The sequence below is a fragment of the Panthera tigris genome, chromosome C1 (genome assembly GCF_018350195.1).
Source record: "Panthera tigris isolate Pti1 chromosome C1, P.tigris_Pti1_mat1.1, whole genome shotgun sequence".
NCBI lineage: Eukaryota > Metazoa > Chordata > Mammalia > Carnivora > Felidae > Panthera > Panthera tigris.
The window spans coordinates 134,351,280-134,367,841 of record NC_056667.1 but is presented as its reverse complement, the minus strand read 5'-3'; the positions used below and the strand labels follow the sequence as shown (position 1 = coordinate 134,367,841).

The 16,562-nt window shown below is 38.3% G+C and overlaps 2 pseudogenes; both read left to right on the top strand.

Annotated features, from left to right (window-relative positions):
* Positions 1–6,902: 6,902 nt before the first annotated feature.
* LOC102956485 lies at positions 6,903–7,631 on the top strand (annotated as a pseudogene).
* Positions 7,632–12,399: 4,768 nt separating this feature from the next.
* Positions 12,400–12,731, top strand: LOC107180032 (annotated as a pseudogene).
* Positions 12,732–16,562: the final 3,831 nt, after the last annotated feature.

Below are 16,562 nucleotides of genomic sequence, written 5' to 3'. Positions count from 1 at the left end.
GCTACCCTACTGTTCTCCTCCATTATTAAAATTAAGCTATAGCTTTCATTCCAAAACCAAATTAAAATATTTTATTAAATGCTGATATAGAATTACAAGAACAAATTGAAACAATTTCCTACTTAAAAAGGGTCGTTTCCTTAAAAATTTTAATTTATTTGTTTTGGACTCAAAATACATTTTTAGCAAGGAAACAAGTTTATAAATGATAATTAAGTTCCCAGATTGACACATAAAAACCTGTTTAATGTAAAATGTACCTGAAACACACTAGAACCAAGTTTTAAACAACTGTGAGTCATGAGATCTATAAATTTAATCCTGGAGAGGCTTAAGGAGCGTCATCAAACACTGGGTTCCCAAAATCTGGGACGTATCAGGCAAGATACCTTAGGTAAGAATAGAGCATCCATGAGTTTGGGTGACCGCTATTCTCAGGATCGCACCAATGCTATCATCACCATCATTATCATCATCATCATCAGTATCATTAACTTCCCATATTTTGCCCATCATTTTAGAGCATGGAGGCTATGAAGACGATGCTAGTAGGTAGCCAATAAGATGACATCTCATCACTATGGAGAATTGCACCAGGGTGTTGGGGCCTCACTCTCTCTGGCACTTAAACCTCTTCCATCATATTCGTTTCCCAACCCGGACTTTGAGTATTTAAAAATTGCTTTCAGTCAAGCAAATTAGAGCTCTAAGATATCACTACCCACATTCCAACATTTCCTCCTTCTAGATTTTGCCTTATACTGTGGCCACATCAGACTCCTTAAGCATAGCTTTGAAAAGTCCAGGAAAGAGGGCTAGCTCAGGACCTATTAACATATCCCTTCGCATGCTGATAGTACCTCCACAAAACCACAATATTCAAATGAATATTTGCCTTTCTAAAAATCTCAACAGAAAATAATTTCGCAACTTCTCAATTATTTTTATATTTCAAAAGTTACCCTCCTTCATTATCGAGGTTTTCTGCCTTATTCCAGTTTTGGTTTTGATTCTGATTTTCAACTTTACTACTCAAATTCATGAGTGATGGGGCGCCTGGGTGAGTGATGGGACTCCACTGGTTAAGCGTCCAACTCTTGATTTCAGCTCAGGTCATGATCTCAGGGTTATGAGACCTAGCCCCACATTGGGCTCTGCACTGAACAACGTGCCAGTGCAGAACCTGCTTAGGATTCTCTCTCTCTTCCTCTCTTCCTCTCTCTCTGCCTCTCTCTCTCTCTAAAATAAACTTTAAAAAAATTATGTGTGATGCCTGCTTTTCAAGTACTTCATATGTGCCATTAAGTAGTATCCTATAGTTCAACTAATAAAAATGCTAACTATGAACCTTTGTTTCCTACTTTCAAGTAAGAGCACAGTGCCCTACAGTTTGCAATCCACCTGAATGACCTCTGGCCTCATCAAACTGTAATCACAAAACATATACATACTTCACCTAGAAACTGAATGGAGCAGGAGCTTGGGGGAGGAGAAAATGGGGAGTTCTTGTTTAATGAGTGTAGAGTTTCAGTTTTGCAAGATGAGAAAGTTCTGGAGTTCTATTGCATAACAATGTGAATCTACTTACCACTGCAGAACTGCAGTTAACTCAAAATGGTTAAGAGGGCAAATCTCATGTTATTTTTTTACCACAGTTAAAAAAATGTTTAAATAAAATAATGTAGTAAAACTGCTTGAAAAAAAAAACTAGTGCATTAATTCAATAATAAACGAATGATTACAGAACATCTTTTAAAAACTGAATTAAGGATATCCTTATTTTTAGGTGTTAGGCAGCCAAGATCTTGGATTTTAGTCTTAATTTCTTTTCTATGAATATACTGACTGCAAGATTATCTATAAAGTTTTCAAATCCAAATGGACTTACATATGACATGATATAAGAGAAACTGCACATGAAAATGCATGTCAAAACTAAATAAATCAATGAAATTTGGATTATAGAATTTCACTTCTCTTCTGAAAGATTCAAAGAGTGAAACACAAGAAAACCACCACTCCCAGGTGCTGTGTTCTGTTACTACACATTGTTACCATTTGAAATCTCAAATTTTAACTGAATTCAATGAATTTCAGTGGACCAAGCAAAAGCTGAAGTCCATTCAGACAAAAATACTCGAACCTAAACCAGACTAATTTTTAGTGGTTTCTCTGTTTTTGTAACAATAATTTCACAATATCTTAACACTCACTTTCTCCTGGGTTTTTTGTTTGTTTGTTTTACATTTTACTCTGGTTAACTTTTTACCATTACTTATTAATTTACTTTATTATTTTTTCAGACACAGAGAGAGAGCAGGGAAGAAGGGGAGAGAGAGAGAGAGAGAGAGAGAGAGAGAGAGAGAGAGAGAGAGAATCCCAAGCAGGCTCCACACTTAGTGCAGAGCCCAATGAGATGCTCAATCCCACAACCCTGGGATCATGACCTGGGCTGAAATCAAGAGTTGGATACTTAACTGACTTAGTGACCCAGGTACCCATTTCTTTTTAATCATCTTTAAAAAAATTATATGATAAAATAAAGACTTTTTAGGATTCAGGGTCATAATGCTTTCTCTTTGAACAGGGTGAGCAAATTTATATTCATCCCACAGAAAGGCAGGAGACAGAAACTTCACAATAAGTAGGCAAAAGGAATTACAGAGTAATAAAGGAAGTTAATAGAAACTAGTGTCTTTAATTTATAATCCCACCTCCATGTAAAAAGAATGAAATCAATCAAAAGCAAAGGTAGATGGCTACCTTTTGAAAGTGAGTTCCCAGGAATAAATGGTAGGAAGAAAGTTAATGGGCATGATGCACTGACTCAAAAATTTATTAGATTTTTTTTTCTCTGCTATGTACTCTTCTCCAATCATTTGATCATCTAATGGTTTGTTGTTAACATTCATTCTTATAGTCTGTACAGTTTATTAGATTAGGGCAGAACCTTAAAGCCCACTGTGAATTTGCAGTTTATAATAACACTAATAGTTTTAATAATAATAGTTTTAATAATAATATAATAACTAACATATCTCAGCATTTACATTATCTCCTTGGAACAACTATATGAGGTGTCACTATCCCTCTAAGATATGAGGAAACTGAGGCTTTGAGAGATTAAATAACTTGGCTGAAACCACACACTAAAAAAGGCTGTGCCCTTAACCACAAAGCTACCCCTGCATGTTGATGAATTGCTACGAGTGTGAATTTCAGTGTAGATTCTTCATCTGCATCATCCATTATAAACCCTTATTTATCTTCTTGATAAGTGAGCTTCCTCCTGCTTTGGGGGTCTCCTATTGCCCAATAGTTCCTGAATAGAAACCATGTCTTGGACACAGACACTTGTTCTGATTGACTCCACGACTGAACCAAATGTGGTCAATGGTGAACAAGGTCATTGACCAGCAGCAGCAGCTCCCTTTGTCCCACAGCTACCACTCCAAGTATTCACCAAGCAGCCCGTTATAAACCATTCACTACAGAGAACAGCATCCATAATGGCAAGTCTTTTGAAATCCACTTGAATTCAGGACTATAATCACTAGCAATTCAGGGTATTCCAGGAGACGCTACTACCTTTGCAAATTACCATAATCAACATCAGTGAAGAACATCATGGCCAACACAATGGGCCTTTTCATTTCCCTGCTTCAGATCTGGATCCTCTTCCCCTAGACCTCTCTATGCCCAGGTGAATAGATTCACGCTATTCCTAGTGTAAACAGAGTGAGGACCCACTCTCACATCTTACTCAGGACAAGCCTAAGTATCCAAGAATAGCAAAGCTAGAATCCTAAGGACACTGATAGGTCGTGCCATGAAACTACATAGAAGAAAAATATGGCCTAAAGAAGTAAAATGATTTGCCCAAGTTCATAAGCTAACGAGCAGAAAAAGAGAGACTTTACTGCAAGTCCAGTGCATTTTCCACTTAAAAGACTTTTACTTTTATTTTTTTTAATCTTTTTTTAAGTTTATATATTTATTTTGAGAGAGAGAGCACGTGCATGGATGCACATGGGGGAGGGGCAGAGAGAGAGGCAGAGAGAGGGGGAGGAGAAAGAATCCCAAACAGGATCCGCATTGTCAGCGTGGACCCGGACCAGACCTGGGCTCAAATTCACGAAACGGGAAGGTCATGACCTGAGCCGAAATCAAGAGTCACACTTAACCAACTGAGCCATCCAGGCACTCCTCCACTTGAAGACTTTAAACAAAAAGCCTACTATGTGTCAAATACAGTACTATGTATTGTACATACAGTATTTCATATAATCCTCACAACCTTCACAAAAAAAAATAGTGTTACTCTTCTTATAAGTAAGAAAGATTAAGTAATTTAGTTAAATTCACATGGCTAGAAAGTAGCAGCTGTAGGGCTCAGCTATCAACACCTTACTTTTAATATAATGGTCAAATTCCTTTTAAAAAACAAAACAAACAAACAAAAACTAGAAAACAAACAAAAAAAACCCACAACTAACCCAGAAAGGATTATAACACTAGACAGTGGCGAATTTTCTTCTTCTGAATAGATTACAGAAGAAAAGGTATAAAATGAAGGCCTGGGGAATTGAAAAAAAACTAAAGTAAAGGTGTTGAAGGATGCCTGGGTGGTTCAGTTGGTTAAGCGGCTGACTTTGGCCCAGGGGTGATCTCACGGCTCCTGAGTTCAAGCCTTGCTTTGGGCTCTCTGCTGTCAGTGCAGAGCCCCCACCCCGCCAAGCCCAGATCCTCTGTCCCCCTCTCTCTGCCCCTCCCCTCCTCTCAAAATAAACATTTTTTTAAAATGTAAAGTAAAAGTGTTGCATGAATATACTGGTATTTCTTTTTATTTTTTTCCCAAAAGGATTTAAGATGATTTATCAAACAAACAAAAACAACACAAAACACATGTGATAATAAGATAAACTAAATTTAAAATTGACGAATAAAATGAGTCTAAGGGAAACTACAATGAAATTAAAAGACAATATTATTGCAAGGAAGTCTTACGTACTTGCCAGCAGTATCTATAAATTTGAACTGGAGCTTTCAGACAGGCCACATGAAGAGGGAAATATGATTCACTGCATGGATCGGAATGTCCCTAACACAAAGAATATGCCATTTGCTCGGCAGGACGCAATTATTCCTGGTTCTGAGACCATAGAGAAATTTGTCCCTGTGGCCCTCCTCGAGAAGGCATAGCACAGAACAAGGAAGCGTCACCTCGACAGTATGCTGCCAGCCTGCAGAGCAATGCGCTGCATACGGTTATTTAATGCACCATTTGTTAATGCCAGGTCGCAGCATTTAGTCATGGCAGTTCTTTGGGGATAGCATGCCGAATGTGAGGGTGTGAAAGTCCTGCATAAATTCAACACTAATGCTAATTCCCATAACATCTTTGCTAGGACACCCAACCCGTGTCCACTGGAGGTATTTAGTCCCCTTCCGCTCGCTCGCTCCATCTGAACACAAGGCACATCTCCTAACCTCTTCTGACGAAGAACAGATCGAAGCTGGTAGTCTCTGCACGAGACTCAGTCTCAAGTTGGCCTGAGGAGAATGAGTGAAGTGGGCAGAGCAAAGCCAGGCCAAGAGAACCAGTTCGACAGTGGTGTGCTCACAGGTTGTGTCAGTTCATGGGTCAGATACAGACAGGCCCACCATTCCTGGGCTTTGCAGAGAGCTCCAGTTGCCGCTGGCAAACTCCTGTTAGGAGCCGTTACTCCCACTCCTTTATTCACTCAGTCATTGAGTTGACCGGTGTCTATTAGTAATTATTATGGTGACATGCCCAGGAAGCATAGCTGGACAAGACTTACGGTGCCCCTTCCTAGCAAAGCTTGTCGGTTACCCTCTACCTGAAGATGCTCTTAATTTACACAACTCAAGAAAAAAGCATTGAGCTGGAGAACGAATAACTGAAACTCTACATCCTACCTCTTTTTCCGAAAGGCTGTGGAAGGATTCACCTGGGAATCTGGAGAGCAGCCCTTCCTTGGGATTAACTAAAGACTGTGGCCTTGCGATTCATTTCAGTAGTCCATGACTTTGGTTGTCTCATCTATCAAGAATGAAACTAATATGCAACAAATACATCATAATATGCTGTGAAAGATTAAAAAGAGTAAGTTATGAAAGCTAAAAACACTATGGAAGTATTACCTCTAAAATGTGCCCATCTTGGGGGTGCCTGGGCGGCTCAGTCAGTTAAGCATTCGACTCTTAATTTCAGCTCAGGTTCTGATGTCACAGTTTGTGAGTTTGAGCCCTGTGGCTGCCTGCGTGGGATTTTCTTTCTTTCCCTCTTTCTGCCCCTCCCCCCCACACTCTCTCAAAATAAATAAATCAACTTTAAAAAATAAAAATAATATGTATGCATGTTGATAAAATGGACCTTTAAATTACAAATTTAAATTACCTTTAAATTAGTGTCTAAACACTAGACAACTGTATCAATAACATTTTATGGCTTGCACTGAAGGACTCACCAAATTACAAATACAGCCCTTCTAGAATGTTAAAAACATAGTTAGGACTGGCCTGAAATGGAAGCACCCATGTACTCTTATCTGTTGATGTGCAAACAGTATGGTTATGTAAGGAGTAAAAAATCAAAATAATAGTCATTTTACATTGTCAAAGTTCAGAGCATACTAAGAAATAACTCTGCCCCAGAGAGAGTTCTACATTCATTTACAACCCCTCTAACTGAAACTAGAATTGTCATCTTCTTTCCCTAACTTGCAAGTTATACCAAAGGCATGTAGTCAACAGGAAAACAAAGAGCACATCTCCTGACTGTACAGATTAAACCAATTTTAAGCATTTTAACATAAAAGCATATATCACAAGATGCACTGCACAGTATTATTCATACAAGGTCAAATTCTTACCTTTTCCTCATTCGGGTTGGCTACCACATATTGGGTACTTAAGGATTGGATCCATTGCTTTCCAAGTTGCCTGTCTGCTTACCAGAAAATATTTCACTGAAAGTAAAGGGATCCCTTTCTTGAATGGTGGCAAGTGTGGAGAGTGCGCCACGAAGGGCTTGGGCACACTGTGAGAGTGCCTTGCGCTGCCTGCCCACCTCCAAATGCTGCACTCTGCCCCTCTATTGCATGTGAACCTTTCTACCTAATCCTATTATCACCAAGTTCTGCTTCTGCTTTTGTCTCTTAGCTAAAGAAGATGAGTAAGTCTTCAGAGGAAATGGTCTACTGTGGACAGGTGTTTGAGAAACCTCCCTGGAAGGTGAAGAACTGCAGCATCTAGCTGTGCTAGGACTCCTGCAGCAGCACCTACAACATGTACTGGAAGTCCTGGAACCTCCCCACTGCAGGTTTTGTCACCCAGTGCTACTGAGACATGGGCACCCAGCACAAGTGCCTGGGCACATTCAATCCAAGATCATGAAGGTGTAGGAGACTGCAGCCAGCAAGTGCCGCTGAGTGGCAGTCAAGCAGTTGCATGACTTCAAGATCAAATTCCCACTGCCTCACCAGGTCCTACATCAGCAGCACAAGCCATGCTTAACCACCAAGAGACCCAAAACTTTCTTGCAGATGCAGAGCCTCCCTGTCCCCAAGTTTGCCCAAATAAACTCCTTGGAAAAATCAGGATGCTAAGAAAGAAAAAGGGAAGAAAAGAAGGAAAGAAAGAAAGAAAGAAAGGAAAGGGAAAGAAAGAAAGGAAAGAGAAAGAAAGAAAGAAAGAAAGAAAGAAAGAAAGAAAGAAAGAAAGAAACGAAGGAAGAAAGAAAGAAAAGGACTCATAAAGAGAACTCAGGTTCAAGATGGCAACCTAGGAAGATCCTGAAGTCATCTTCTCCCATAGACATAACAAATCTACAGCTACATATTGAATAATTTTCTCTGAAGAAGTTCTGAAAACTCGATGAACAATGCCTCCACAACAAAAGATAAAAGAGCCACATCAAGATAGGTAGAAGAGGCAGAGATGTGCTCCTGCCAAAATCCCACCTCAGGCCCAGCAACCCACAATCAGCAGGGACCTCAACAACATGAAACTTTTCCTTGAGGACCAAGAGATTCATGTCTCCACATCAGGCATCCCAACTCTTGGGTCCTGCATCAGAAAGATGAGCCCCCCAAATCTAAAACCAATGGGGATTATGCCCAAGAGAACCATAGGAAACAGAGAACCTGCCCTTAAAGGACTCACACCTGCAAACTCTCTCACCCCAGGACCTAGCACAGTTAGAAAAGCACCTATATCACATATGAAGGAGATCTACTTACCAATCTTAAAGCAAGTGCTGGAGAGCTGGAAAACCAATGGAACTGTCTCTGGGGATGGAAGTTCTGGCAGGCACCACTCTTGGATCTCATTCTACCTTGTTAATGTCAGCACTGGCAGGTGCCACTTTGGCAATCTCCCTCTAACCTGCTGGTACGCATGAGCACACCCTCCCCCCGCACACACCACAGCCATACCACAGGCAGCCAGCCAGCCAGGCACCCCACATACCCAATGCTACAGCCCTGGCCCAGCCATAACCATCAGCAGCCATGTGCAACTTACACAGGGAATGCCGCTTGAGCCCTGGCTCTGGTGGCCAGAGGGGATTGCATTTCTGGGCCCAGTGGCTCACCTTCTACACAAGGCCACTCCTTCAAGATTGGGAGAGGTAACTGTTCCACCTTATAGAAACAAGCACAGAGAATCAGTCAAAGTGAAGAGACAGAGGAATGCATTCCAAAAGAAAGATCAAGACAAAGCCTCAGAAAAAGACCTTAGTGAAGTGAAGATAAGTAATCTACCTGATAAAGTTCAAGTAATGGTCATAAAGATGCTCGCCAAACTTGGGAGAAGAACAGATGAACACAGAACTTCAACAAGTAGATATAAAATATTAAAAAGTACCAAACAGAAGTCACAGAGCTGAAGAGCATAATAATTGAACTAAAAAATATACTACAGGTTCAAAAGTAGACTGAATAAAGCAGAACTAATCAGCAAGCTGGAAGACAAAACATAATACTAAAGAAAGCCATCAAACCACAATGGAAAAGAGAAAGAGAAGAGAAAAGGAATGGAGAAGAACTACAAAAATGGCCCGAGCACAATTAACAAAACGGCAACAAGTTATACCTATCAATAATTACTTTAAATGTAAACAGATTAAATTCTCCAATCAAAAGACATGCACTGTGGCTAAATGGATAAAAAACAAGATGCCTCTCTATGTTGCCTACAAGGGACTCACTTCAGAAGTATACACACAGACTGAAAGTGAAGGGATGGAAAAAGATAGGCAAACAAATTGAAATTTTTAAAAAGCTGATGTAGCTACATTTATATCAAATGAAAAGGTTTTAAAAACAAAAACTAAAATAAAATATAAAGAAAGACATTGCATAATGATAAAGGAGTCAATCCAGCAAGAATGCTTAACATTTATAAATATACACATACCCAACATAGAGGCAATAAAATATATAAAGCAAAGATTAATGGACCTAAAGGGAGAAATTGACAGCAACACAATAAGAGTGGGGGAGTTTAACACCCCACTTATATCAATTGGATAGATCACCCAGACAGAAAATCAATAAGAAAACATCAGCCTTAAATGACACATTAGACTAGATGGACTTTATTAATAGACATACACAGAACATTCTATCTGAAAACAGAAGAATACAAATCTCTCTGAAGAGCAGATGGAACATTCTCCAGTATAGATCACATTAGGCCACAAAACAAATCTCAAGAAGAATGAAGTCATATCAAGTATATTTTCCAACCACAATGGTATAAAACTAGAAAAACTGGAAAAGCTACAAAAATGTGAAAACGAAACAGCATGCTACTGAACAACCAACAGGTCATCAAAGAAATCAAAGAGAAATCAGAAAATATCTAGAGACAAATGAAAGCAGAAATATGGCATACCAAAACCTAAGGATGTAACAAAGGAGGATATAAAAGGGAAGTTCATACCAGTACAAGCCTAAGTCAAGAAATAAGAAAAATCTCAAATAAACAATGTAACTTTACAACCAAAGGAACTATAAAAAGAACAAACAAAACTCACAGTTAGTAGAAGGAAAATAATAAAAATCAGAGCAGAAATAAATGAAATAGAGACTAAAAAAACAAATAGAAAAGGTCAACAAAACTAAGAGCTGTTTCTTTGAAAAGATAGACAAAATTAACAAACGTTTAGCTAGACTCACCAAGAAAATGAGAAGGCTCAATTAAATAAAATCAGAAATAAGACAAGTGAAACAACAAATGGTACCACAGACACAAAAAGGATTATGAGTCTATGATAAACAATTCTATGCCCACAAACTGGACAACCTAGAAGACATGAGTAAATACCTGGAAATATACAATCTTCCAAGACTGACTCATGAAAAAATAGATTCTGAATAGATCAAATAAAGAGATTGAATGAGTAATCAGAAACCTCCCAACATACAAAAGTCCAGGATCAGATGGCTTTCTGGTGAATTCTACCAAACACTCAGGAAGATTTAATACTTATCTTTTTCAAACTTCTCCACAAAATTGAAGAGGAGGGAATGCCTTCCAAACACTTTCTCTGAAGCCAGCATTATACTGACACCAAAACCAGACAAAGACATCATACAAAAAAAGAAAATTATAGGCCAAGATCCTTGTACTGGGATATTAAAAATATATACAAAAATCTTCAACAAAATGTTAGCAAATGGAATCCAAGAACACATTAAAAAGATCATACACCATGGGGCACCTGGATGCTCAGTTGGTTAAGCGTCCAACTTCATCTCAGGTCATGATCTCAAGATTCATGAGTGCAAGCTCCACATCGGGCTCTGTGCTGACAGCTCGGAGCCTGGAGCCTGCTTCAGATTCTGTGTCTCCCTCTCTCTCTGCCCCTCCCCTGCTCATGCTCTGTCTCTCTCAAAAATAAACATTAAAAAAAATTTTTTTAAAGATCATACACCATGATCAAAGTGGGATTTATTCTAATGATGCAAGGATGGTTCAACATCTGGAGATCAGAAATAAAATAGCAATGCCCAGTATCTTCACTTAAAAAAAAAAAAAAAAGATTTTATTTGTAAGTAATCTTGATACCTAACATGGGGCTTGAACTCCCAACCTCTCAAGAGTCACACGCTCTACTGACTGAGCCAGCCAGGCATCCCATCCTCACTTTTACTCCACATAGTATTGGAAGTCCTACCACAGCAATTAGGCAGAGAGAAAGAAAGAAAGAAAGAAAGAAAGAAAGAAAGAAAGAAAGAAAGAAAGAAAGAAAGAAATTCATCCAAACTGGAAAGGAGAAGTATTTGTTACTTGTTGTGGATGACATGGTACTATATTTAGATAACCCTAAAGACTCCACTAAAAATGGTTAGAGCTAATAAATGAATTTGGTAAAGCTGCAGGATACAAAATTAATATACAAAAATCTGTTACACTTCCATACACTAATATTGAACTATAACCAACAGAAATCAAGAATACAATTCCATATACAACTGCATCAAAAGGAACAAAATACCTAGGAATAAATTTAACCAAGGAGGTGAAAGACCTATACCCTGAGGTACAACTATAAGACATTGGTGAAAGAAATTGAAGAAGACATAAATAAGTGGAAGGATATTCCATGATAATGGATTGGAAGAATTAATATTGTAAAATTATCCATACTACCTGAAGCAATACAGATTCAATGCAATCTCTATCAAATTCTAATGGCATTATTCACAGAACTTAAACAAATAATTACAAAATTTATATGGAACCTCAAAAGACTCTGAAGAACCAAGACAATCTTGAGAAGAACAAATCCAGAAGTATCAGGCTTTGTGATTTCAAACTATAATATAAAGCCACAGTAATTGAAATAATATGTATTGGCATAAAAATAGACACATAGATCTCTGGAATATAATAGAGAGCCCAGAAATAAACTCATGCATATGCATGTATGGTCAATTAATTTATGACAAAGGGGTCAGGAATGTACAATGAATAAAGAATGGTCTCTTCAACAAATGGTGCTAAAAAAAAAAAATGGTATGCCACTACCTGTGCAAGAATAAAACTGGACCACTGCCTTGCACCATTTATGAAAATAAACACGAAATGGATTAAAGACGTTAATGTTAGACCTGAAAACATAAAATTCCTAGAAGAAAACATAGGCAGTAACCTCCTTGATATTGGTTGTGGTGATAGTTTTTTGACTCTGACTCCAAAGGCAAGGGAAACAAAAGCAAAAATAAATGGGATCACATCAAACTAAAAAGCTTCTGCATAGCTCTTTCTGCCATCTTGGAGCCTGTAGAGGCCTGTGGGAAAAGTAGCCTCCATAGACTCCAAGATTCTCCTGATACTCTTTTTGACAGGACTCCTAAAATGACAAATATGTCTGGAAGGCTGTCGTCCAAGGCCATATTTGCTGGCTATAAGTGGGTTCTCTAGAACCAGAGGGAGAACACAGCCCTTCTCAAAATTGAAGGTGTTTATGCTTGAGATGAAACTGAATTCCACCTAGGCCAAGAAATGTGCTTATGTGTAGAAAGCAAAGAACAACACAGTGACTCCCGGTGGCAAACTGAACAAAACCAGAGTAATCTGCGGAAAAGTAACTCATGCTCACGGAAACAGTGGCATGATTTGCCAAATTCCAAAGCAACCTTCCTGCTAAAACCATTGGCCACAGAATCCATGTGATGCTGTACCCCTCAAGGATTTAAACTTACTGAAAAGTAAATAAAGGTATAGATTTGTTCTCTTGTAAAAAAAAAAAAAAAAAGAAAAAAGAAAAGAAAAGAAAGAAAAGAAAAGAAAAGAAAAGAAAAGAAAAGAAAAGAAAAGAAAAGAAAAAGAAAAACAAAGAAAAGGCTTCTGCATAGCTAAGGAAACCACAAACAAAGTGGAAGGCAACCTACTAAACTGGAGAAGATATTTGCCAATCTGATAAGGGGTTGATATCCAGAATATGCAAAGAACTACAACTCAACAACAACAACAACAAATCTGATTAAAAAATGGGCAGATGATCTAACAGACATTTTTCTAGTGAAGATATACAGATGACTAAGAAGCACATAATTAGATGTTCAATATCACTAATCATCAGGGAAATGCAAATCAAAAGCCACAATGAGATATCATTTTATACCCATCAGAATGGCAAGTATCAAAAAGACAGAAATAACAAGTGTTGTTGAGGATGCAGAGAAAAGGGAATCCATGTGCACTATTGGTGGGAATGTAAGCTGGTATGGCCACCATGGAAAACAATATAGCGGTTCCTTAAAAAATTAAAAATAGAGTTACCATATGATTCACCAATTCCATTACTGGGTATCTATCTGAAGAAAACAAAGACACTAATTTGGAAAGATATATTCATCCTATGTTCACTGCAATATTATTTGCAATAGACAAGATATGGAAATCACCTAAAAGTCCATTGACGGATAAATGGATAAAGAAGACAGAGCAAAAATTTACAATGGAATACTAATTAGCTGTAAATAGGAATGAAATCTCGCCACTTGCAACAACATAGTAGATCTTGAAGGCATTTAATAAGTGAAATAAGTCAAACAGAGAAAGACAAATACTCATTTACGTGGAATCTAACAAACAAAACAAAACCAAATCCAGACTCATAGGCCCAGAGAACAGAGTGGTGGTTGCCTGAGAGCAGATAGATGGGGGAATGGGTAATGGGGATCAAGAGGTATAAACTTCTAGTTATAAAATAAGTAAGTCATGGGGAGGTAACATACAGAAGCGGGAATACATTCGGTAGCGTTAACTTGTATGGTGACAGATGTGACTAGACATTGCAGTGATCAGTTCACAGTGTATACAAAAGTTGAATCATTGTGTTGTATACATAAAACTAATATGATATTGCATGTCAATTACACTTCAATAAAAAAGAAAAGACTTATAAAGAAATAATACTTTATAAAGAAAGCTAGGCATCTATGTAATGTTCTTGTAGCGCCTTTTAAAATACACCTAACCTCTTACTTTTTCCCACCTAGTCTCTCAGATTTGAGGCCCTTTAAATGCCCTGCAGACCCTATGCACCTGATCAATGATATCAAGCAGATTAAAATGTACCCATATCCCATATTAAATAGAATCATTTCGCTGTAAAATTTTTGAAAGGATTTTTACAATTTTGTTTTTGAAATTTTAGGCCTTGGGTAACATGCCTAACTTATAACCAGCTACGATTTCTAAGTGATCAGCAAGCACGTAGAGGAATGTTTGCGATTTAACTTAAAAACTGTTTTCAAATGCAGTGACATTTTTATGATACTCTTTTTGAAAATGAATGAAGCTGACACAATATTGCATTTTGCTTAGTTATTAACCTGGCCTCCGTACTTCTAATATGCAACCAGTATTTTGTGATCAGGCCTTAAATATTTCCCCAGGTCTGTAAAACTTGGAAACTCTGGAGTGCCTTCAGTTTATTATGAATTAGGCCCACCCACAACAGCCCCCGATGTCATCTCCACCAGAGATCTAGCATAGGAGTCCTCGTGGACTGAACCACCAAACGCCCAGCCCAAGGGTTGGTCACTGTGTGGTACTGTCTGGTCTTCTCTGCTGATAGTCTGGCACTGGCCAGCCAGTCTTCTAGCAAGCAGTCCACACCCAGATGGGATACCTTCTTTGAGCTTTCAGAACTCCTCGAGGTCTGGTGGCTACACTTAGCTCCTTATTTGAAGCTTTTCTTTTTTCACATCTTTCAAATAAAATCTTTTGTTGAGGTTCAGCTTGACATTAGAAGCTTGATATAATATATAACTGACCACATTCCCCCTCACCCACAAAAAAAAAAAAAAAAGAAAATTACTCTGGAAAAAGCCTTCAGAAATAAATGGACAAAACATATACCCCCTAACATCTCATATTCAGTCTTGGGCTTCTTGAAGGCAACATTACAGCTAATAGCCCAGCCTCCCCACCTCTACTGAACTGTTCTGGGGCCAGAAGTCTCCCAGCCCACCACTCCCAACCAATAGCCCCACATCCTTTACACTGTGCTACTTTTTAAAATGTTTACTTATTTTAGAGAGAGAGAAAGAGGAAGAGTGTAGCGGGGGAAGGGGCAGAGGGAGACATGACCAGGGGCTCGAACTCATGAACCAAACATTGAGATCATGACTTGAGCTGAAATCAGACACTTCACTGATTGAGCCACCCAGACGCCCCCAGTATACTGTGCTACTCTAAAGGGAAAATCGGAAACTGTGTAGGTAAACATGGTGTATTGTTCAAATTTAAAATTCTGGGGAGATTTTTCAATATTTACAATTCTGATTTCTTTGTAGAGGTTCCTAAAATAATGACACTATTAAACCTTAAAATTAATACCTTACATTGGGCACAAATGCTCTGCCTTTTATGAGCATCTTCCCTAATCCATTCTTTCTCTTTATTCATTTAATATCGGTTGAGCCCCTCTTCTGTGCCAGATACCATGCTGAGCCCTGGTGAGTACGGCAGACGGAGTCCCTGGGAATAAAGAAGGCAGCAATTGCAACCCATCGTATCGTGGTGTCTTCTGTAAGTGCTTCGCATGGCTAATTTAAACCTGTTTTACTAAAATTCAACCCCATTTCTCCTTGTTCAGCCCATGGAGTAGGTAAACAACAGCCAATCACTATCCTTTCCAACATAGGTTTCCTGATACTTGAAACACTCAAATTTCTTTTTTCTTGCTCAAAATAAACATATTTTTCCACAAAGAAGATTAGATTTGATGTGTGCAACAAGCCAATGTAACTCCTTTGCCGTGTCATCACATTGTCATTGATATGAAAATATAGAATATAACTTTTCAGTCACATTGAAAGGATAAAGGAAAATAGAGTCCCAAGCGATCAACCAGTTTCTTAGGCATTAATCTACACACTAATCCTGATAATACCATTCTAAAAAAAACTGCACTAAAATGAAACAAAAATTTTGCCTCATTGCACAAGCTGAGAAAAAATAACTAATAGGTCTCTATCCCATATGACTCATATCTGCGTACGCTGCCCCCGAAGAAATCAAGACACACTGTCACTGAACAACATTATTATCCCTTAAGAAGGACTGTAAAATGTGTACATCACTCATTCGTTGACATTGAACTTGTGCCAAAACTATTAAGAGCACATATTAATACATATCCCAAATGTGTAGGAATGACTACAGAATAAAACACAAAATGAAATCGGTACTCACTATTAATTTGTCTTTTATAAATGATTAAGTAAAGCATACGAAGGAAATAAAAGGGCAATAAATACCCTTTTATCACAAACCGGGGGATTTCTCTTACTCTGGGCTTGCATACAACCCGTTTAGAAATATGCATAATTGCCTATGGTCAACATCATATCACTGCCAGATCACACATTAAACAGATAACCACTATTATTATAAAAGCGACTTCCTTGACCTCATATTTTGGTCTGGCTAGAAATTCCTGTATTTTCCCAGATCAGCTGTTACACAGTGCCAATCTCATGTTGTGCGTGTCACTTTGCCCCAGTATAAGTGAC